This window comes from Pseudophryne corroboree, chromosome 7, assembly GCF_028390025.1.
Source record: "Pseudophryne corroboree isolate aPseCor3 chromosome 7, aPseCor3.hap2, whole genome shotgun sequence".
Lineage (NCBI taxonomy): Eukaryota > Metazoa > Chordata > Amphibia > Anura > Myobatrachidae > Pseudophryne > Pseudophryne corroboree.
This window is the reverse complement of record NC_086450.1, coordinates 484,218,555-484,239,748: the sequence shown is the minus strand read 5'-3', so window position 1 is coordinate 484,239,748 and position 21,194 is coordinate 484,218,555. Positions and strand designations below refer to the sequence as shown.

Below are 21,194 nucleotides of genomic sequence, written 5' to 3'. Positions count from 1 at the left end.
GTACCTGTGCCTGTGCCTGTCCCTGTCCCTGTCCCTGTCCCTGTCCCTGTACCTGTCCCTGTGCCTGTCCCTGTGCCTGTCCCTGTCCCTGTCCCTGTCCCTGTGCCTGTCCCTGTCCCTGTCCCTGTCCCTGTGCCTGTGCCTGTCCCTGTGCCTGTGCCTGTCCCTGTCCCTGTCCCTGTGCCTGTACCTGTCCCTGTCCCTGTGCCTGTGCCTGTCCCTGTACCTGTCACTGTCCCTGTGCCTGTCCCTGTCCCTGTCCCTGTCCCTGTGCCTGTGCCTGTCCCTGTCCCTGTCCCTGTCCCTGTCCCTGTACCTGTCCCTGTGCCTGTCCCTGTGCCTGTCCCTGTGCCTGTCCCTGTGCCTGTCCCTGTCCCTGTCCCTGTCCCTGTGCCTGTGCCTGTCCCTGTGCCTGTCCCTGTCCCTGTGCCTGTGCCTGTCCCTGTACCTGTCCCTGTCCCTGTCCCTGTGCCTGTCCCTGTCCCTGTCCCTGTGCCTGTACCTGTCCCTGTCCCTGTGCCTGTCCCTGTCCCTGTGCCTGTCCCTGTCCCTGTGCCTGTCCCTGTCCCTGTGCCTGTCCCTGTACCTGTCCCTGTCCCTGTGCCTGTGCCTGTCCCTGTGCCTGTCCCTGTCCCTGTGCCTGTGCCTGTCCCTGTGCCTGTCCCTGTCCCTGTCCCTGTCCCTGTCCCTGTCCCTGTGCCTGTCCCTGTCCCTGTCCCTGTGCCTGTGCCTGTCCCTGTGCCTGTCCCTGTCCCTGTGCCTGTGCCTGTCCCTGTGCCTGTCCCTGTCCCTGTCCCTGTCCCTGTCCCTGTGCCTGTCCCTGTCCCTGTCCCTGTGCCTGTCCCTGTCCCTGTCCCTGTGCCTGTCCCTGTACCTGTCCCTGTCCCTGTGCCTGTCCCTGTCCCTGTACCTGTCCCTGTGCCTGTCCCTGTCCCTGTCCCTGTGCCTGTCCCTGTCCCTGTCCCTGTGCCTGTCCCTGTCCCTGTCCCTGTGCCTGTCCCTGTCCCTGTCCCTGTGCCTGTCCCTGTCCCTGTCCCTGTGCCTGTCCCTGTCCCTGTCCCTGTACATGTCCCTGTACATGTATCTGTCCCTGTCCCTGTCCCTGTCCCTGTACCTGTCCCTGTGCCTGTCCCTGTCCCTGTCCCTGTCCCTGTCCCTGTATCTGTCCCTGTCCCTGTATCTGTACCTGTCCCTGTCCCTGTACATGTATCTGTCCCTGTCCCTGTCCCTGTCCCTGTACATGTATCTGTCCCTGTCCCTGTCCCTGTATCTGTCCCTGTCCCTGTACCTGTACCTGTCCCTGTCCCTGTCCCTGTACATGTATCTGTCCCTGTCCCTGTACATGTATCTGTCCCTGTCCCTGTCCCTGTACATGTATCTGTCCCTGTCCCTGTCCCTGTCCCTGTGCCTGTCCCTGTATCTGTCCCTGTCCCTGTACCTGTACCTGTCCCTGTCCCTGTCCCTGTCCCTGTACATGTATCTGTCCCTGTCCCTGTCCCTGTACCTGTCCCTGTGCCTGTCCCTGTCCCTGTCCCTGTCCCTGTACCTGTACCTGTGCCTGTCCCTGTCCCTGTGCCTGTCCCTGTACCTGTCCCTGTCCCTGTCCCTGTCCCTGTCCCTGTGCCTGTCCCTGTCCCTCTACCTGTCCCTGTCCCTGTACCTGTCCCTGTACCTGTCCCTGTCCCTGTCCCTGTCCCTGTACCTGTGCCTGTACCTGTACCTGTACCTGTACCTGTCCCTGTACCTGTCCCTGTCCCTGTGCCTGTGCCTGTCCCTGTGCCTGTCCCTGTACCTGTCCCTGTCCCTGTCCCTGTACATGTATCTGTCCCTGTCCCTGTACCTGTACCTGTCCCTGTCCCTGTCCCTGTACCTGTCCCTGTCCCTGTACCTGTCCCTGTCCCTGTGCCTGTCCCTGTCCCTGTCCCTGTACCTGTACCTGTGCCTGTCCCTGTCCCTGTGCCTGTCCCTGTACCTGTCCCTGTCCCTGTCCCTGTCCCTGTGCCTGTCCCTGTCCCTCTACCTGTCCCTGTCCCTGTACCTGTCCCTGTACCTGTCCCTGTCCCTGTCCCTGTCCCTGTGCCTGTCCCTGTACCTGTCCCTGTCCCTGTCCCTGTGCCTGTGCCTGTCCCTGTGCCTGTCCCTGTCCCTGTACCTGTCCCTGTCCCTGTACCTGTACCTGTCACTGTACCTGTCCCTGTACCTGTCCCTGTCCCTGTCCCTGTACCTGTCCCTGTCCCTGTACCTGTCCCTGTCCCTGTCCCTGTGCCTGTGCCTGTCCCTGTGCCTGTGCCTGTCCCTGTACCTGTCACTGTCCCTGTCCCTGTACCTGTCCCTGTCCCTGTCCCTGTCCCTGTGCCTGTGCCTGTCCCTGTCCCTGTCCCTGTCCCTGTCCCTGTGCCTGTCCCTGTACCTGTACCTGTCCCTGTACCTGTCCCTGTCCCTGTCCCTGTGCCTGTGCCTGTCCCTGTCCCTGTCCCTGTGCCTGTCCCTGTACCTGTCCCTGTCCCTGTCCCTGTCCCTGTGCCTGTGCCTGTCCCTGTACCTGTCCCTGTCCCTGTCCCTGTCCCTGTCCCTGTGCCTGTCCCTGTCCCTGTCCCTGTCCCTGTCCCTGTGCCTGTCCCTGTCCCTGTCCCTGTCCCTGTCCCTGTGCCTGTGCCTGTCCCTGTACCTGTACCTGTCCCTGTACCTGTCCCTGTCCCTGTCCCTGTCCCTGTCCCTGTGCCTGTGCCTGTCCCTGTCCCTGTCCCTGTCCTTGTGCCTGTCCCTGTCCCTGTCCCTGTGCCTGTCCCTGTCCCTGTCCCTGTGCCTGTGCCTGTCCCTGTACCTGTACCTGTCCCTGTCCCTGTCCCTGTCCCTGTGCCTGTCCCTGTCCCTGTCCCTGTGCCTGTCCCTGTCCCTGTCCCTGTCCCTGTGCCTGTCCCTGTACCTGTACCTGTCCCTGTCCCTGTACCTGTCCCTGTCCCTGTGCCTGTCCCTGTGCCTGTGCCTGTCCCTGTGCCTGTCCCTGTCCCTGTCCCTGTGCCTGTGCCTGTCCCTGTACCTGTCCCTGTCCCTGTACCTGTACCTGTCCCTGTACCTGTCCCTGTGCCTGTGCCTGTCCCTGTGCCTGTCCCTGTCCCTGTCCCTGTGCCTGTCCCTGTCCCTGTCCCTGTGCCTGTCCCTGTCCCTGTGCCTGTCCCTGTCCCTGTCCCTGTCCCTGTGCCTGTCCCTGTCCCTGTGCCTGTCCCTGTCCCTGTCCCTGTGCCTGTCCCTGTGCCTGTCCCTGTGCCTGTCCCTGTCCCTGTCCCTGTCCCTGTCCCTGTGCCTGTCCCTGTCCCTGTCCCTGTGCCTGTGCCTGTCCCTGTGCCTGTCCCTGTCCCTGTCCCTGTGCCTGTCCCTGTCCCTGTCCCTGTCCCTGTCCCTGTCCCTGTCCCTGTCCCTGTCCCTGTCCCTGTCCCTGTCCCTGTCCCTGTGCCTGTGCCTGTCCCTGTGCCTGTCCCTGTCCCTGTCCCTGTGCCTGTCCCTGTCCCTGTCCCTGTCCCTGTACCTGTGCCTGTCCCTGTACCTGTACCTGTCCCTGTCCCTGTCCCTGTGCCTGTCCCTGTGCCTGTCCCTGTGCCTGTCCCTTTCCCTGTCCCTGTCCCTGTGCCTGTCCCTGTCCCTGTCCCTGTGCCTGTCCCTGTCCCTGTCCCTGTGCCTGTCCCTGTCCCTGTCCCTGTCCCTGTGCCTGTGCCTGTCCCTGTGCCTGTCCCTGTCCCTGTCCCTGTGCCTGTCCCTGTCCCTGTCCCTGTGCCTGTCCCTGTGCCTGTCCCTGTCCCTGTCCCTGTCCCTGTCCCTGTGCCTGTCCCTGTCCCTGTCCCTGTGCCTGTGCCTGTCCCTGTGCCTGTCCCTGTCCCTGTCCCTGTGCCTGTCCCTGTCCCTGTCCCTGTCCCTGTGCCTGTCCCTGTCCCTGTCCCTGTCCCTGTGCCTGTCCCTGTGCCTGTCCCTGTCCCTGTCCCTGTGCCTGTCCCTGTCCCTGTCCCTGTGCCTGTCCCTGTCCCTGTCCCTGTCCCTGTACCTGTGCCTGTGCCTGTCCCTGTCCCTGTACCTGTCCCTGTCCCTGTCCCTGTGCCTGTCCCTGTCCCTGTCCCTGTACCTGTCCCTGTCCCTGTCCCTGTGCCTGTCCCTGTCCCTGTACCTGTCCCTGTCCCTGTCCCTGTGCCTGTCCCTGTCCCTGTACCTGTCCCTGTCCCTGTCCCTGTGCCTGTCCCTGTCCCTGTACCTGTCCCTGTCCCTGTCCCTGTCCCTGTGCCTGTCCCTGTCCCTGTCCCTGTGCCTGTCCCTGTGCCTGTCCCTGTGCCTGTCCCTGTCCCTGTGCCTGTCCCTGTCCCTGTGCCTGTCCCTGTCCCTGTCCCTGTGCCTGTACCTGTGCCTGTCCCTGTCCCTGTCCCTGTCCCTGTGCCTGTCCCTGTACCTGTCCCTGTGCCTGTCCCTGTCCCTGTGCCTGTGCCTGTCCCTGTGCCTGTCCCTGTGCCTGTCCCTGTGCCTGTCCCTGTCCCTGTCCCTGTGCCTGTGCCTGTCCCTGTCCCTGTGCCTGTCCCTGTCCCTGTCCCTGTGCCTGTGCCTGTCCCTGTACCTGTCCCTGTCCCTGTCCCTGTCCCTGTGCCTGTGCCTGTCCCTGTGCCTGTCCCTGTCCCTGTGCCTGTCCCTGTGCCTGTCCCTGTGCCTGTCCCTGTCCCTGTACCTGTCCCTGTCCCTGTGCCTGTCCCTGTGCCTGTCCCTGTCCCTGTCCCTGTCCCTGTACCTGTCCCTGTACATGTCCCTGTGCCTGTCCCTGTACCCCTGCCTCTACCTGTGCCTGTCCCTGTGCCTGTCCCTGTACCCCTGCCTCTACCTGTGCCTGTCCCTGTGCCTGTCCCTGTACCCCTGCCTCTACCTGTGCCTGTCCCTGTGCCTGTCCCTGTACCCCTGCCTCTACCTGTGCCTGTCCCTGTACCCCTGCCTCTACCTGTGCCTGTCCCTGTACCCCTGCCTCTACCTGTGCCTCTACCTGTGCCTGTCCCTGTGCCTGTCCCTGTACCCCTGCCTCTACCTGTGCCTGTCCCTGTGCCTGTCCCTGTACCCCTGCCTCTACCTGTGCCTGTCCCTGTGCCTGTCCCTGTGCCCCTGCCTCTACCTGTGCCTGTCCCTGTGCCTGTCCACCAGGTGTATAATCACTGCAGACACACAATTATTACCTGCCTGTGCTGATCCGGAGCCGTGTGTCAGTGGATAGCTAGCAGAGGGTAGATTTGCTTCTTCTCCTCTGAGAGTGAAAATGAAAGTATCTTGTGTCTGCAGAGCCCACAGAGAAGGGAAAGTACATATTAATTATCCAGTGCTGCTCCTGGGGGTCCTTTATGTGTTTATATGTACACGCCCTGCACAGTCATGGCATCATTCTTTATCTATGCTGCGATAAAAACGGGGGTCATTCAGACCTTATCGCTAGGCTGCGTTTTCGCACAGCGGGCAATCAGATCCAAACTGTGCATGCGTATGCACCGCAATGCGCAGGTGAGACAGACGGCTGCAAAACGGATCGCCGGTCGGTGACGGGATTCACGTGGGCGTTTGCAAGGAGAGTAACAGGAAGAGGGGATTTGTGGGTGTCAACTGACCATTTTCAGGGAGTGCTTGGGTAATCGCAGGCGTGTCCATGCGTTTGTAGGGAGGGTTCCTGACGTCAATTCCGGCCCTGGACAGGCTGATGTGATCGCAGCGGCTGAGTAAGTCCTGAGCTGCACCGAGACTACACAAGATCTGTTTGTACAGTTCTGCTACACATGGGATCGCACACTTGCACAGCAAAAATACACTCTCCTGTAGGCGGCGACTATCTGACCGCAGCAGTGCAAAAATCGCTGCCTACCGATCAGTCCAAAGACCAAATAAAGGGAGAAACACTCACTAATGCCGCTTTCAGATCACAATGCCGTGTCGGGACCAGGGATATGGAAACGGGTCCTTCCCCAGGTGCGACCTGGGATTGGACCCCTTTCACACTAGCTTCCTGACCTGGCAATACGGGTTACAATTGGGTGCGGGGACAGGGCCGGCATTGGAGGGTGGGTACGAAGGTGGCGCTGGGAGTTGAGATTATCACCACAGCACCTCTGCCTATACTGTGAACAGGTTCCGGTTTGCATCGACCCGGCAACCCATTCACACTGCACAAGACCTGGTAATAACCATTCTTTATTCCCGGGTTGAAATACTGGGTCAGGCAACCCGAGAATTTGGGACTGGCCCCTTTCACACCACACAGCGACCCACGTCAACCTGTCAATATACCGGGTCGATACCGGGTTATTTGTGCGGTGTGAAAGGGGTATTAGCTAAGTATGGGTGGCATGGTGGCACAGTGAATAGTATTGCTGAGGACACTGGGCACGATTCAGAGGTGGATGCAGTGGCAATGGCGATGTTTAAAGTCTGCGTGTGCGTCTGAGCTGCACTGCGCATATGACCGGATGGTAACTGCTGATGGACGCAGAACAGATTTAGTCTCAGAGAGAGGTAGCTTTGGTGGGCATTCCTTGGTTTTTCTCACCATTGGAGAGGGTTAGGGTTAGACTGCGGGGGGGGGGGGGGGGGAGGGTTAGGGGGTAGGGAGGAGGGCGAGTATACAATCGTGGCTCCGTCTGCTTTCACTAGAATGGGAGTGTCTCTGTGCGCTCCCGGTGTGACTAGGTGGATGGATCGCCAAGTCACGCTGGAACCGCTCGTGTGCGATGGAGCCACACTAGGTGAGTGCAGTTCCATCTGTACTTACTTAGCTCCTGTCGGGATTCTCACCATCAGGATGGCCACCGGCTTCCCAAACGCCAGTCACGCATATCACACCACTTAGAACAAGGGATGCTCTCTGGTACTCAGTTGCCTCAAGATCTTAGACACGTAGCAGCACAGGCTTTTTCTAGACCCAACCCTGTCACTCAATATATGAGTCATGACCCAAGTGGTTTTGTTCTGTGCACAACTCACACAGGTTTGGTTCCTCTAATAGAGATATATACTGTAACTACAGATATCAGGGAATGATTTCAACTGTTCTAACCCTTACCTGACCCTGTCCTTTCCTCCTGTGCCAAAGGGAGCCATGATTGTCAATGCAGTCTTTCTACTGTATGTGGGTAGCAGACAGGATGAGACAAAGTGAAGTCCACAAAAAAAAAAAATATCCGGTACACAGCAAGTCAAATAGTGATAGACAGGCATGAGGCGCAAGCAGAGATCAAATAAAAAGTGCCATGTTGGTATACAGCTTAGTTATGAAGGAGCAGTGAGGTTGTCAAACAAGAAGTCAGAAGCCAGGTTCACTTTTACAATTTACAGTTGCAGGAGCACCAAACAATCACCTAGCACTGACTACTTGGAGGGGCTCCATTAGAAAGCACTGTGGTAGTGGAAATAACGATTGGCTGGCTGTGTATGAACATTTGGATTCCAATGATGCCAAGACCTGGAAGTTTGTCTCAACCTGTGGGCAATACCTTTGAAAGCATGTAAGCCTAGATGACCAGGAAAATTATTAATTTAAGTGGCACAGTCTTTAAATGTGCACGGCGACATCGCAAAAAATTAGTGCTGACTATGACAGAATGGAGTTTCCAATGAAATGTGCTGGAACTAGAAAATGGGTGTTCAGTGGGTGTACAGATGTGTCCACCTACACCTACCCTCAGATTGCACCAAATAGCCCTGAGTGATGCACCACCAACTTTGCACAAAGAGCAGGCCATAACTAGGGGTGTGCGAGTAGTGCCACCACATAGAGTGCAAGACCCTGTGGGCCACACCGCCACTGCCCCACAGTCCCTCCATCCGGAGTCTCTGCTATAGTGCCACCTGTAGCAACCTTAGGACACGTCAGATGTGCACAGCATAGCCCTTACAGCTCAACCCCCCCCCCCCCCTCCCCCAAGATCATCGTGAGGATGCTCAGGACATTGCTGTGATTCCTGCCAATGGTGACCACGCCCCCTCTGCATGACATCATGACACCATGTGCTTAGTGGGCGTGGCCAGTTACAACTCTGGCAAAAAAGAACAGATGTATGAGAACTCACGGGCACACTGGCACAAAGTCCTGCACATCTGGAGAATTGCAGGCCCACATTTAGCCCGTACACAGGCATTCCCAACCTTGGTCCTGTTGGTGCGCTGAGGTGGCCAAAAAGAAACTTTTGGCCTAGGTGTGCCGTGAAAAAAATTCTGGTATTTAGGACGCCTTGATTCAGCAAAGTGTGGGAACCACTGCAATAGTGTAATATCACCGAGCATTTATTGTAAGGTGCAATTGTTTGTGCCGACTAGTCAGAGGTTGTTCCAGCCACAGAAGACTAATCAGTCCAGCTTCCAGTGACATAATCATACTGTTAGTTATCTTAAGTGCATATTTGTAATATATATTCTATTGGTTTATTGGACATTGTAACTGATGCAAATAGATACACGTTTGTTGTAATATTTAGGACCTTTTTCTTTGTTTTACTCAGAAGTGATAATTGTCCAATAAATCGATATATTACTTTAGCCAAACTGCAACAATAGTCTTCTGTCTATAAACCCTCCTCTTCACCTAGGGCCGGGCTGCCCATCTGGCACGTCTTCCATATGCTATAAAGGCCGATGCTCTGGTGGACCAGGCCAGTCCCACAGGGATCCAGGAAGGTTGCACCTTCCAGCTCTGTGGTTTGGCCGCCCCCACCAAAGCGCATGTCTCTAGGAAAGATGGGGGTGTGAACTCGCGGCACGCCCCGTGAGCAGTGTTCACTCACCCCCTGTGACACCTGCGCGCCCCTGTACCATGCACGTGTACACAAATGCCAGGGCCAAAAAGTAGCCCCAGTCCGTCCCTGTCGTCACCTCTCTGTGGGACAACAATGGAACATGTATCGGGTACATCGTCTGTATACCGAGTTCTGGAAAGAAGTGAAGTCCAGGTTATGGGGGTCATCCCGAGTTGATCGCTCGCTAGCAGTTTTTAGCAGCCATGCAAACACATTGTCACCGCCCACCGGGGAGTGTATTTTTGCTTTGCAGAAGTGCGAACGCCTGTGCAGCAGAGCGCCAGCAAAATCATTTTGTGCAAAACAAGACAAACCCTGGACTTACTCTTCGAGTGCGTTGATTCTAACGTTGGAGGGTTGGCTTTTGACGTCACACACCCGCCCAGCGTTCGCCCAGCCACGCCTGCGTTTTCCCTGGCACACCTGCGTTTTTCTAAGCACTCCCTGAAAACGATCAGTTGACACCCAGAAACGCCCTCTTCCTGTCAATCTTCTTGCGGCCGCAGTGCGAATGAAAACGTTGCTAGAACTTGTGCAAAACCACAGTGAACTTTGTTCCCGTACGACGCGCGTGTGCATTGCGGTGTATACGCATGCGCAGAAATGCCGATTTTTACCCTGATTGCTGCGCTGCGAACCACGGCAGTATATTAATGATAGAAGGATAATCAGAACTGTTGGATTTGTAATGTGAATACTAATTAGGCCTCTCAGAGGTGGTTGCCATAATCACAGTACCATGGAGGTCATTCCGAGTCGTTCGCTCAGTAAATTTCATCGCATCGCAGTGATTTTCCGCTTAGTGCGCATGCGCAATGTTCGCACTGCGACTGCGCCAAGTAAATTTGCTAAGAAGTTAGGTATTTTACTCACGGCTTTTTCATCGCTCAGGCGATCATAATGATTGACAGGAAATGGGTGTTTCTGGGCGGAAACAGGCCGTTTTATGGGCGTGTGGGAAAAAACGCTACCGTTTCTGGGAAAAACGCGGGAGTGGCTGGAGAAACGGAGGAGTGTCTGGGCGAACGCTGGGTGTGTTTGTGACGTCAAACCATGAACGACAAGCACTGAACTGATCGCAGATGCCGAGTAAGTCTGAAGCTACTCAGAAACTGCTACGAGATGTCTTATCGCAATGTTGCGAATCTTTCGTTCGCAATTTTAAGAAGCTAAGATTCACTCCCAGTAGGCGGCGGCTTAGCGTGTGCAATACTGCTAAAATCGCCTTGCGAGCGATCAACTCGGAATGAGGGCCCATAGGTAGCCTATACGTGATAGGTATAGATGGCGACTGGTACTCATTCCTCATTGAGCTCTGCTATGGAAAGGATCTGTGGTCATTGATGTGTTTTGAAAAACATCTAAAATGAGACACAAAACATTGACGTCTACACAACCTGTATGTGATCTGGTGATAAAGTGTCATTCTTATCTTATGTAGCCTGACCTATGTCCAGAGTCTGCCTAAAGAGAACCGCAGCCATTACAGCACTGACTCTGAAAGTATATACTGTATATAGGCCCTCATTCCGAGTCGTTCGCTCGGTATTTTTCATTGCATCGCAGTGAAATTCCGCTTAGTGCGCATGCGCAATATTCGCACTGCGACTGCGCCAAGTATCTTTGCTATGAAGATAGTATTTTTACTCACGGCTTTTTCATCGCTCCGGCGATCGTAATGTGATTGACAGGAAATGGGTGTTACTGGGCGGAAACAGGCCGTTTTATGGGAGTGTGGCTGAAAACGCTACCGTTTCCGGAAAAAACGCAGGAGTGGCCGGAGAAACGGGGGAGTGGTTGGGCGAACGCTGGGTGTGTTTGTGACGTCAAACCAGGAACGACAAGCACTGAACTGATCGCACAGGCAGAGTAAGTCTGGAGCTACTCTAAAACTGCTAAGTAGTTTGTGATCGCAATATTGCGAATACTTCGGTCGCAATTTTAAGATGCTAAGATACACTCCCAGTAGGCGGCGGCTTAGTGTGTGTAACTCTGCTAAATTCGCCTTGCGACCGATCAACTCGGAATGAGGGCCATAGAGTAGGAGTATACGGTTAACGCAGCAGACTTTTATTAAGTGCATGAAAGTATTTTTCCCAAAAATGTAACCAAAATTCTTGACTTTTTTCTGTGTTCATAGTATGTAAGAAGGATCTATTTAAACCTGATTCAGTATAATTTTATTGAATAAACTGGATATTGGATCATTTGCATACTGTACACTGATTCAGGTGTACATACCTATTATTTACATTGTTTAACAATGAAAAAAAATTGCAATTTTGAGGATATTTGTGGAAAAAGAAATATCCATTTAGGTTATTTAAGTGTTTTCCTTATCGCTAGTATCATTGTGTTCCTGATTGCTTTGCAGCTGACTACTCATTGACCCTTTTCTGTGCCCCTGATTGCATCTATGCAGTACTCCTGATTGCTTTTCACCTGTGCTGTACTCCTGATTGCACCTGTGCAGTATTCCTGATTGCAACTGTGCAGTATTCCTGATTGCAACTGTGCAGTACTCCTGATTGCATTTCACCTGTGCAGTACTCCTGATTGCTTTTTACCTGTCCTGTACTCCTGATTGCACCTGTGCAGTATTGCTGATTGCAACTGTGCAGTACTCCTGATTGCAACTGTGCAGTACTCCTGATTGCACCTGTGCAGTACTCCTGATTGCAACTGTTCAGTACTCCTGATTGCAACTGTGCAGTACTCCTGATTGCACATGTGCTGCACTCCTGATTACACCTGTGCTGTGCTCCAGATTGCACCTGGTCTGTACTCCTGATTGCAACTGTGCAGTACTCCTGATTGCACCTGTGCAGTACTCCTGATTGCACCTGTGCAGTACTCCTGATTGCAACTGTTCAGTACTCCTGATTGCAACTGTGCAGTACTCCTGATTGCACCTGTGCTGTGCTCCTGATTGCACCTGTGCTGTGCTCCTGATTGCACCTGGGTTGTACTCCTGATTGCACCTGTGCTGTGCTCATGATTGCTTTTCACCTGTGCTGTACTCTTGATTGCACCTGTGCTGTGCTCCTGACTGCAACTGTGCAGTACTCCTGATTGCAGCTGTGCTGTACTCCTGATTGCACCCATGCTGTGCTCCTGATTGCACCTGTGCTGTGCTCCTGATTGCAGCTGTGCTGTACTCCTGATTGCACCTGTACTGTGCCCCTGATTGTTTTGTACCTGTGCTGTGCTCCTGAATGTTTTGCACCTGTTCTGTGCTCCTGATTGCTTTGCACCTGTGCTGTGCCACTGATTGTTTTGCACCTGTGCTGTGCCCCTGATTGCACCTGTGCTGTGCTCCTGATTGCACCTGTGCTGTGCTCCTGCTTGCACATGTACTGTGCTCCTGATTGCACCTGTGCTAAACTCCTACTTGCACCTGTGCTGTGCTCCTGATTGCACATGTGCTGTGCTCCTGATTGCACCTGTGCAGTACTCCTGATTGCAACTGTTCAGTACTCCTGATTGCAACTGTGCAGTACTCCTGATTGCACCTGTGCTGTGCTCCTGATTGCACCTGTGCTGTGCTCCTGATTGCACCTGGGTTGCACTCCTGATTGCACCTGTGCTGTGCTCATGATTGCTTTTCACTTGTGCTGTACTCCTGATTGCACCTGTGCTGTGCTCCTGATTGCTTTTCACCTGTGCTGTACTCTTGATTGCACCTGTGCTGTGCTCCTGACTGCAACTGTGCAGTACTCCTGATTGCAACTGTGCTGTACTCCTGATTGCACCCATGCTGTGCTCCTGATTGCACCTGTGCTGTGCTCCTGATTGCAGCTGTGCTGTACTCCTGATTGCACCTGTACTGTGCCCCTGATTGTTTTGTACCTGTGCTGTGCGCCTGAATATTTTGCACCTGTTCTGTGCTCCTGATTGCTTTGCTCCTGTGCTGTGCCACTGATTGTTTTGCACCTGTGCTTTGCCCCTGATTGCACCTGTGCTGTGCTCCTGATTGCACCTGTGCTGTGCTCCTGATTGCACCTGTACTGTGCTCCTGATTGCACCTGTGCTAAACTCCTACTTCCACCTGTGCTGTGCTCCTGATTGCACATGTGCTGTGCTCCTGATTGCACCTGTGCTGTGCTCCTAATTGCACCTGTGCTGTGCTCCTAATTGCACCTGTGCTGCGCTCCTGATTGCACCTGTGCAGTGCTCCTGTTTGCAGCTGTGCTGTACTCCTGATTGTACCTGTGCTGTGCCCCTGATTGTTTTGCACCTGTTCTGTGCTCCCGATTGCTTTGCACCTGTGCTGTGCCCCTGATTGTTTTGCACCTGTGCTGTGCCCCTGATTGTTTTGCACCTGTGCTGTGCCACTTATTGTTTTGCACCTGTGCTGTGCCCCTGATTGCACCTGTGCTGTGCTCCTGATTGCACCTGTGCTCTTCTCCTGATTCCACCTGTACTGTGCTCCTGATTGCACCTGTACTGTGCTCCTGATTGCAACTGTGCTAAACTCCTGCTTGCACCTGTGCTGTGCTCCTGATTGCACATGTACAGTGCTCCTGATTGCACCTGTGCTGTACTACTGATTGCACCTGTGCTAAACTCCTGATTGCACATGTGCTGTGCTCCTGATTGCACATGTGCTGTGCTCCTGATTGCACCTGTGCTGTGCTTCTAATTGCACCTGTGCTGTGCTCCTAATTGCACCTGTGCTGTGCTCCTAATTGCACCTGTGCTGCAATCCTGATTGCACCTGTGCAGTGTTCCTGTTTGCAGCTGTGCTGTATTCCTGATTATACTTGTGCTGTGCCCAATTGTTTTGCACCTGTTCTGTGCTCCTGATTGCACCTGTGCTGTGCTCCTGATTGCACCTGTGCTCTTCTCCTGATTGCACCTGTACTGTGCTCCTGATTGCACCTCTGCTGTACTCCTGACTGCACCTGTGCTAAACTCCTGCTTGCACCTGTGCTAAACTCCTGATTGCCCCTGTGCTAAACTCCTGATTGCACTTGTGCTGTGCTCCTGATTGCACCTGTGCTGTGCTCCTGATTGTTTTCTACCTGTGCTGTGCTCCAGATTGCTCTGCACCGGTTCTGTGCCCCTGAGTGTTTTGCACCTGTGCTGTGCCACTTATTGTTTTGCACCTGAGCTGTGCCCCTGATTGCACCTGTGCTGTGCTCCTGCTTGCACCTGTGCTGTGCTCCTGATTGCACCTGTGCTGTACTCCTGATTGCACCTGTGCTAAACTGCTGCTTACACCTGTGCTGTTCTCCTGATTGCACCTGTGCTGTGCTCCTAATTGCACCTGTGCTGTGCTCCTAATTGCACCTGTGCTGTGCTCCTGATTGCACCTGTGCTGTACTCTTGATTGCACCTGTGCTAAACTCCTTATTGCCCCTGTGCTAAACTCCTGATTGCACTTGTGCTGTGCTCCTGATTGCACCTGTGCTGTGCTCCTGATTGTTTTGTACCTGTGCTGTGCTCCTGATTGCTTTACACCTGTTCTGTGCCCCTGATTGTTTTGCACCTGTGCTGTGCCACTTATTGTTTTGCACCTGTGCTGTGCCCCTGATTGCACCTGTGCTGTGCTCCTAATTGCACCTGTGCTGTACTCCTGATTGCACCTGTGCTGAATTTCTGATTGCACCTGTGCTGTGCTCCTGATTGCACCTGTGCTGTGCTCCTAATTACACCTGTGCTGTGCTCCTGATTGCACCTGTGCTGTACTCCTGATTGCACCTGTGCTGAACTTCTGATTGCACCTGTGCTGTACTCCTGATTGTTTTGCACCTGTGCTGTGCTCCTGATTGCTTTACACCTTTGCTGTGCTCTGGATTGCTTTGCACCCTTGCTGTGCTGCTGCCCCCAATTGCTCAGCATGTTCAATGTGTGACCCCGACCCCCTTACACTAATTGAATATATTTGGATCATCCCTGGCTCCTGATTACAGACTCCCCAGTGTCAGGTACACATAGATATGAGCAAGACCAGCATTGCACAAGCTTATGTCATATAATAAAACTTACTATAAGACTGTGTGTAATATCATACTTACCTACTTTGCTGCCTCCTCCGCGGGAGGAGGCAGCGTTGTAGGTGAGTGGGGGTGTGGCCGGCAGCACGATGGGTGGTTCGTGGGTGTGGCCGGCAGCAGGATGGGCGGTCCGGGGGCATTGCATCAGGGTCGCGTCATTGTGACTCCACCCCCCGCTGTGCTGTGCCGAGAAACAAGGCGCTGCATAGCGGGGGGCGGAGCTACGATGACGCGATTCAGCGCGAACGCATCATCGGACCCCCTCGGCCCGCCTACTTGTTCACTGCTGCGGGCGGCCAAGGGGGAAAGCGGGAGGCTTGCCCACCTTTCCGGGGGGCCGGGAGGGTCACCCGATTTTCGGGAGCCTCCCGGCCATTCCGGGAGGGTAGGCAAGTATGTGTAATATTATGGTTAAAAATTACCATGTGCCTGATGCTCAGTGAGTACAATGCCAGGTTGTTACACACACAGGCATACACCAAGTACTTTATGTGTGACAGGGACTTCTGAAACCTGTAGTTCAGCAGAAAAAAAGACTTTCAGCTATTGTTGACACATTTTATTACCTGGAAAAAAGGGGGGAACCTGGATTCCACTATATTTGTGTATATATTGTACACTGGAAGGCAAGGCTTCCTTCCTCTGGATTGGCACTCCTCCCATTCACCCTCAGGTGTTTTAATTAGCTGGGTTCCTGCATTTCAGATCACACATTGATAAGGCCCTATTTAGAGGTAAGTCCTGTATAAATTTATAGAATGTGATAGTATTAGGGATGTTAGGGACCCATGTGATGAAGTCACCTGGCCACGGTACATGGGGCCGCATATTTGCGCAAATGTGTGCTAAGAACTTCAATTATACTCCATGTTAATTGTGAGGGTTTATTTAAATTATTTTTATTATCAGTGTTCTTAGTGCTAAGAGTGTGCGTCTGCATCTCTCTTCCCCCAACATTTTGTTACCTGCCAGCTAGTGACGGATGTGGGAAGGGTCCTAGTGCTATCAGCATTGGTTTGGTTCCTGCTTGTTCCTCTAGATAATTGGGCCCCACTGGATGACATCTGGCCAGGGGCACCACACACTGTGGATTCCTGCTATAGTGTCTGTGGCCCAGCCTGTCACAATCTAGTGTTGGTAGTTACTGTGCGGGCCATACACTATTGGCCCAAATTATTCTGCTGCTATCAGCCTGAGCTGTGAATGCCGGTGCTGGATACAGTTTGAGAAGAGGCCGCGCTGTTTTAGTTTAGATTTTTATTTATTAAAATCTGCAAGAAGACAGTTACCATGATACCTGTCGTACTGTATCAAAGCATGAGAAAACTTTTAAATATGTTATGTGAAAATGTACCCATTTACTCCAGATGCTGTGGGGTCCACGCAACTCTGTATATGAGAGCATGCGCGCACTGTTTTTAGCCGCACTGTATCCTCCCCTATAGGCAGTATGTAATTAACAAAAACATAAATCTAATAATATCTGCATTAGTGATGAGCGGGTTCGGTTCCTCGGAATCCGAACCCGCCCGAACTTCAGGTTTTTTTACACGGGTCCGAGCAGACTCGGATCCTCCCGCCTTGCTCGGTTAACCCGAGCGCGCCCGAACGTCATCATCCCGCTGTCGGATTCTCGCGAGGCTCGGATTCTATCGCGAGACTCGGATTCTATATAAGGAGCCGCGCGTCGCCGCCATTTTCACACGTGCATTGAGATTGATAGGGAGAGGACGTGGCTGGCGTCCTCTCCGTTTAGACTAGAGTACTAGAGAGAGACACTTGATTTACTAGTAATTTTGGGGAGCATATTATTAGGAGGAGTACTACTTGCTGCTGATAGTGTGACCACTGACCAGTGACCACCAGTTTAATTAATCCGTTCTCTGCCTGAAAAAAAACGATACACAGTGTGACACAGTCACATACCATATCTGTGCTCAGCCCAGTGTGCTGCATCATATGTAATACTGTATATCATTATCTGACTGTGCTGAGTGCTCACTGCTCACACAGCTTAATTGTGGGGGAGACTGGGGAGCAGTTATAGCAGGAGTACATATTTTAAGTACAGTGCACACTTTTGCTGCCAGAGTGCCACTGCCAGTGTGACTGACCAGTGACCACTGACCACCAGTATATTGTGATTGTCTGCTGACCACCAGTATATTGTGATTGTCTGCCTGAAAAAGTTAAACACTCGTCGTGTGGTGTTTTTATAAACGCATTCTGCTGACAGTATCCAGCAGGTCCGTCATTATGTAATATATACCTGTCCGGCTGCAGTAGTGATATATATATATTTTATATCTCATTATCATCCAGTCTATATTAGCAGCAGACGCAGTACGGTAGTCCACGGCTGTAGCTACCTCTGTGTCGGCAGTCGCTCGTCCATCCATAATTGTATACCACCTACCCATGGTTTTTTTTTTCTATCTTCTTGATACTAGTAGCTTACTTTAGGAGTCTGCAGTGCTGAGCTGACAGTGTCCAGCAGGTCCGTCATTACATAATATATACCTGTCCGGCTGCAGTACTAGTGATATATATATATTTTAATTTTATCTCATTATCATCCAGTCTATATTAGCAGCAGACACAGTACGGTAGTCCACGGCTGTAGCTACCTCTGTGTCGGCAGTCGCTCGTCCATCCATAATTGTATACCACCTACCCGTGGTTTTTTTTTTTCTATCTTCTTGATACTAGTAGCTTACTTTAGGAGTCTGCAGTGCTGAGCTGACAGTGTCCAGCAGGTCCGTCATTACATAATATATACCTGTCCGGCTGCAGTACTAGTGATATATATATATATATATATATTTTAATTTTATCTCATTATCATCCAGTCTATATTAGCAGCAGACACAGTACGGTAGTCCACGGCTGTAGCTACCTCTGTGTCGGCAGTCGCTCGTCCATCCATAATTGTATACCACCTACCCGTGGTTTTTTTTTTTTCTATCTTCTTGATACTAGTAGCTAACTTTAGGAGTCTGCAGTGCTGCGCTGACAGTGTCCAGCAGGTCCGTCATTACATAATATATACCTGTCCGGCTGCAGTACTAGTGATATATATATATTTTAATTTTATCTCATTATCATCCAGTCTATATTAGCAGCAGACGCAGTACGGTAGTCCACGGCTGTAGCTACCTCTGTGTCGGCAGTCGCTCGTCCATCCATAATTGTATACCACCTACCCGTGGTTTTTTTTTCTATCTTCTTGATACTAGTAGCTTACTTTAGGAGTCTGCAGTGCTGAGCTGACAGTGTCCAGCAGGTCCGTCATTACATAATATATACCTGTCCGGCTGCAGTACTAGTGATATATATATATTTTAATTTTATCTCATTATCATCCAGTCTATATTAGCAGCAGACACAGTACGGTAGTCCACGGCTGTAGCTACTTCTGTGTCTGTAGTCGCTCGTCCATCCATAAGTACAGATGTAGCCACCTTTATCTTGAGTGGCTGAGGCGTTTGTCCCGATAGAGCGTATGCAGCGTAGGGAGGCGCGCCTAGTCACAGAGAGGCGTACCTAATCGCACGGAGGCAGACATGGCGTTTGGCGTTACCTTTACGTGTAATACCTGCGATCAGCCACCAGATGTTGCTTTTTACAATCACCACTGCGCATGCGTGTGGTCTCCCGTAAAATACAATACTGAAATACATAATAAGGACTACTTTACTAAGGCGTCTCATTACGCTGCATACAGTAAATACTCATTACGCTGCATTATTTAATACAGTACTGTATATACGACACAGACGCAAATAGTACAGCATACAGTATATGATCCATCTACAATACTTTATGAATACTGTATGTGAGCGTCCAAGTCCCGCAGGCAAAACATAAAACCAGTAGTGTACACTGTCGCAAATGGATGTGTGTTAGAAGTTCACTATTGCCTCTCAAGATTCGGAATTTTGTACAGTACTGTATGTTATCGTCCTAATCCCGTAGCCATTACAGCATAATCAAAACCAATGGATTTATACATTTGTCTGCGGCAAAGTGGTGAAGTGTTTCGCTTCCTATACTCAGAGTCCCGGGTTCGATTCCTTAAGTACAGTACAGTACGAATGCATGTTAGTTTTTTTTCATACACTTTATTATTATTTTTATTCACATACAGTAAACCAGGGCAAAGCTGCATGAGTGGTTCTAATGTTAAGGTTCTATGCTCCGTACAGTACACATACAATTCTGTAGCTGGGCAGACTCAATAGAAATGGCTACCACCTACAGTATGACTCCTTGCCCCACAGAGGCCCTAGGCTACGGAGCAAGTAATAGTCCAAATTGTACAGACTATGGGGCAATGCTGAAGGAGCGTCACAATCCCCTAGCTAAAATACATACAGCAGTATGCACATTATGGTACAGTACACCGGACTTGATCGCATAGCACACTGGCAAAATGGCCGCCGCCCCTGAACCCTTTTGCAGACTATGGGGCAATGCTGAAGGAGCGTCACAATCCCCTAGCCAAAATACACAGGGGCGATGGGGATAAGTTACTATACTGTAGGATTGCATACAGTATTACGGTACACCGGACTCAATCGCATACTGTAGCACACTGTCAAAGTGACCACTACCCCTGAACCCCCACCTCGTGGCAGGCAGCAGTCGGGTATGGAATGAGAAATGGCATAAGTTGTGCAGGCTACGGGGCGATGCTGAAGGAGCGTCACAATCCCCTAGCAAACAGAGATACTGTAAGCAAGGTCTATGCACATTACAGTACGTTACACCGGACTCGATCGCATAGCAAGCTGACAAAACACAAGTTTTACATAAAGCAGGCCAAAGTTGCAGGAGAGTTTCTACTGTAAAAGTTCTATGCACCGTACGGTACACATACAATTCTATAGCAGGGCAGACTCAATTGAAATGGCTACCGCCTGTGACTCCTACTGTACTGTAGCTCCTAGGAAGCACTCAGCTACAGTATGGAGCAAATAACAGCACAGATTTTGCAGGCTATGGGGCAATGCTGAAGGAGCGTCACAATCCCCTAGCTACAATACACAGGGGCGATAGGGATAATCGAGTGGCTGGAGGGGGGGGGTCCCCTTGATTTAAGGGGTCCCCACTCCTCCAGGGTACCCCGGTCAGGTGTGACTAGTTGGGTATTTAATTCCATGGCCGCAGGGACCGGTATAAAAGTGTCCCCCGGCTGTGCATTATCTGTCCAGCTAGTGGAGCCCGGTGCTGGTTAAAAAAATAGGTGGAACCCCTATGCTTTTTGTCCCCCAAGCTGCAGGAGAGTTTCTACTGTAAAGGTTCTATGCACCGTACGGTACACATACAATTCTATAGCAGGGCAGACTCAATTGAAATGGTTACCGCCTGTGACTCCTACTGTACTGTAGCTCCTAGGAGGCACTCAGCTACAGTATGGAGCAAATAACAGCACAGATTTTGCAAGCTACGGGGCAATGCTGAAGGAGCGTCACAATCCCCTAGCTACAATACACAGGGGCGATAGAGATAATCGAGTGGCTGGGGGGGTCCCCTTGATTTAAGGGGTCCCCACTCCTCCAGGGTACCCCGGCCAGGGGGTGACTAGTTGAGTATTTAATGCCACGGCCGCAGGGACCGGTATAAAAGTGTCCCCTGGCTGTGCATTATCTGTCCAGCTAGTGGAGCCCAGTGCTGGTTTCAAAAATACGGGGAACCCCTACGCTTTTTTGTCCCCCTTAGTTTTTGCACCAGGACCAGGCGCAGAGCCCGGTGCTGGTTCTAAAAAGATGGGGGATCCCGTGTCCATTTTTTCGTATTCCTGACGGAATTCGACCGCAATTGCATATACTGTACCCCTTAATGTCACTGCTTACAGTATACAGTATTTAGACATGAGCTTGTGTACAGTATCTGTCATGAGGTGCTTTTTTCACTGACACTATAACTTTTTTCTATTGTAATATACTGTACAGAGGCGGCAAACTAGCCAAACGGGAATAATCAGCTTCTGCTGAATAAAATGAGATGCTACAGTACATGCCTATATTCTGTGAGTGACTGCGGCTCTATGAAATTAAATCAGAAAATGTAAATATGAAATGCATTACTAATGTGTGGCATTACTGTACTGTATGTGTATAAGGTGTACTACAATATTTTCTGGTGTAACATAAGGAAAGGGCACTACTGCATGGTCTAATGCAGTGGTTCTCAAACTCGGTCCTCGGGACCCCACACAGTGCATGTTTTGCAGGTAAACCAGCAAGTGCACAGGTGTATTAATTACTAACTGACACATTTTAGAAGGTCCATACAGTAGGTGGAGCTAATTTTTTCACTTGTGATTCTGTGAGAAAAATACCTGCACTGTGTGGGGTCCTGAGGACTGAGTTTGAGAACCTGTGGTCTAATGTAAATAAAG

General features: G+C 51.9%; 1 protein-coding gene across 1 annotated transcript in view; it reads right to left on the bottom strand.

Moving 5' to 3' along the window:
• The window catches only part of LOC134943896 (uncharacterized), a 69,074-nt gene extending 63,804 nt beyond the window's left edge, over positions 1-5,270 (bottom strand). Inside the window, exon 1 of the mRNA XM_063932466.1 lies at positions 5,196-5,270. The gene's annotated coding sequence lies outside the window, so the exon portion shown is untranslated. The remainder of the gene's footprint in view (positions 1-5,195) is intronic.
• Positions 5,271-21,194: the final 15,924 nt, after the last annotated feature.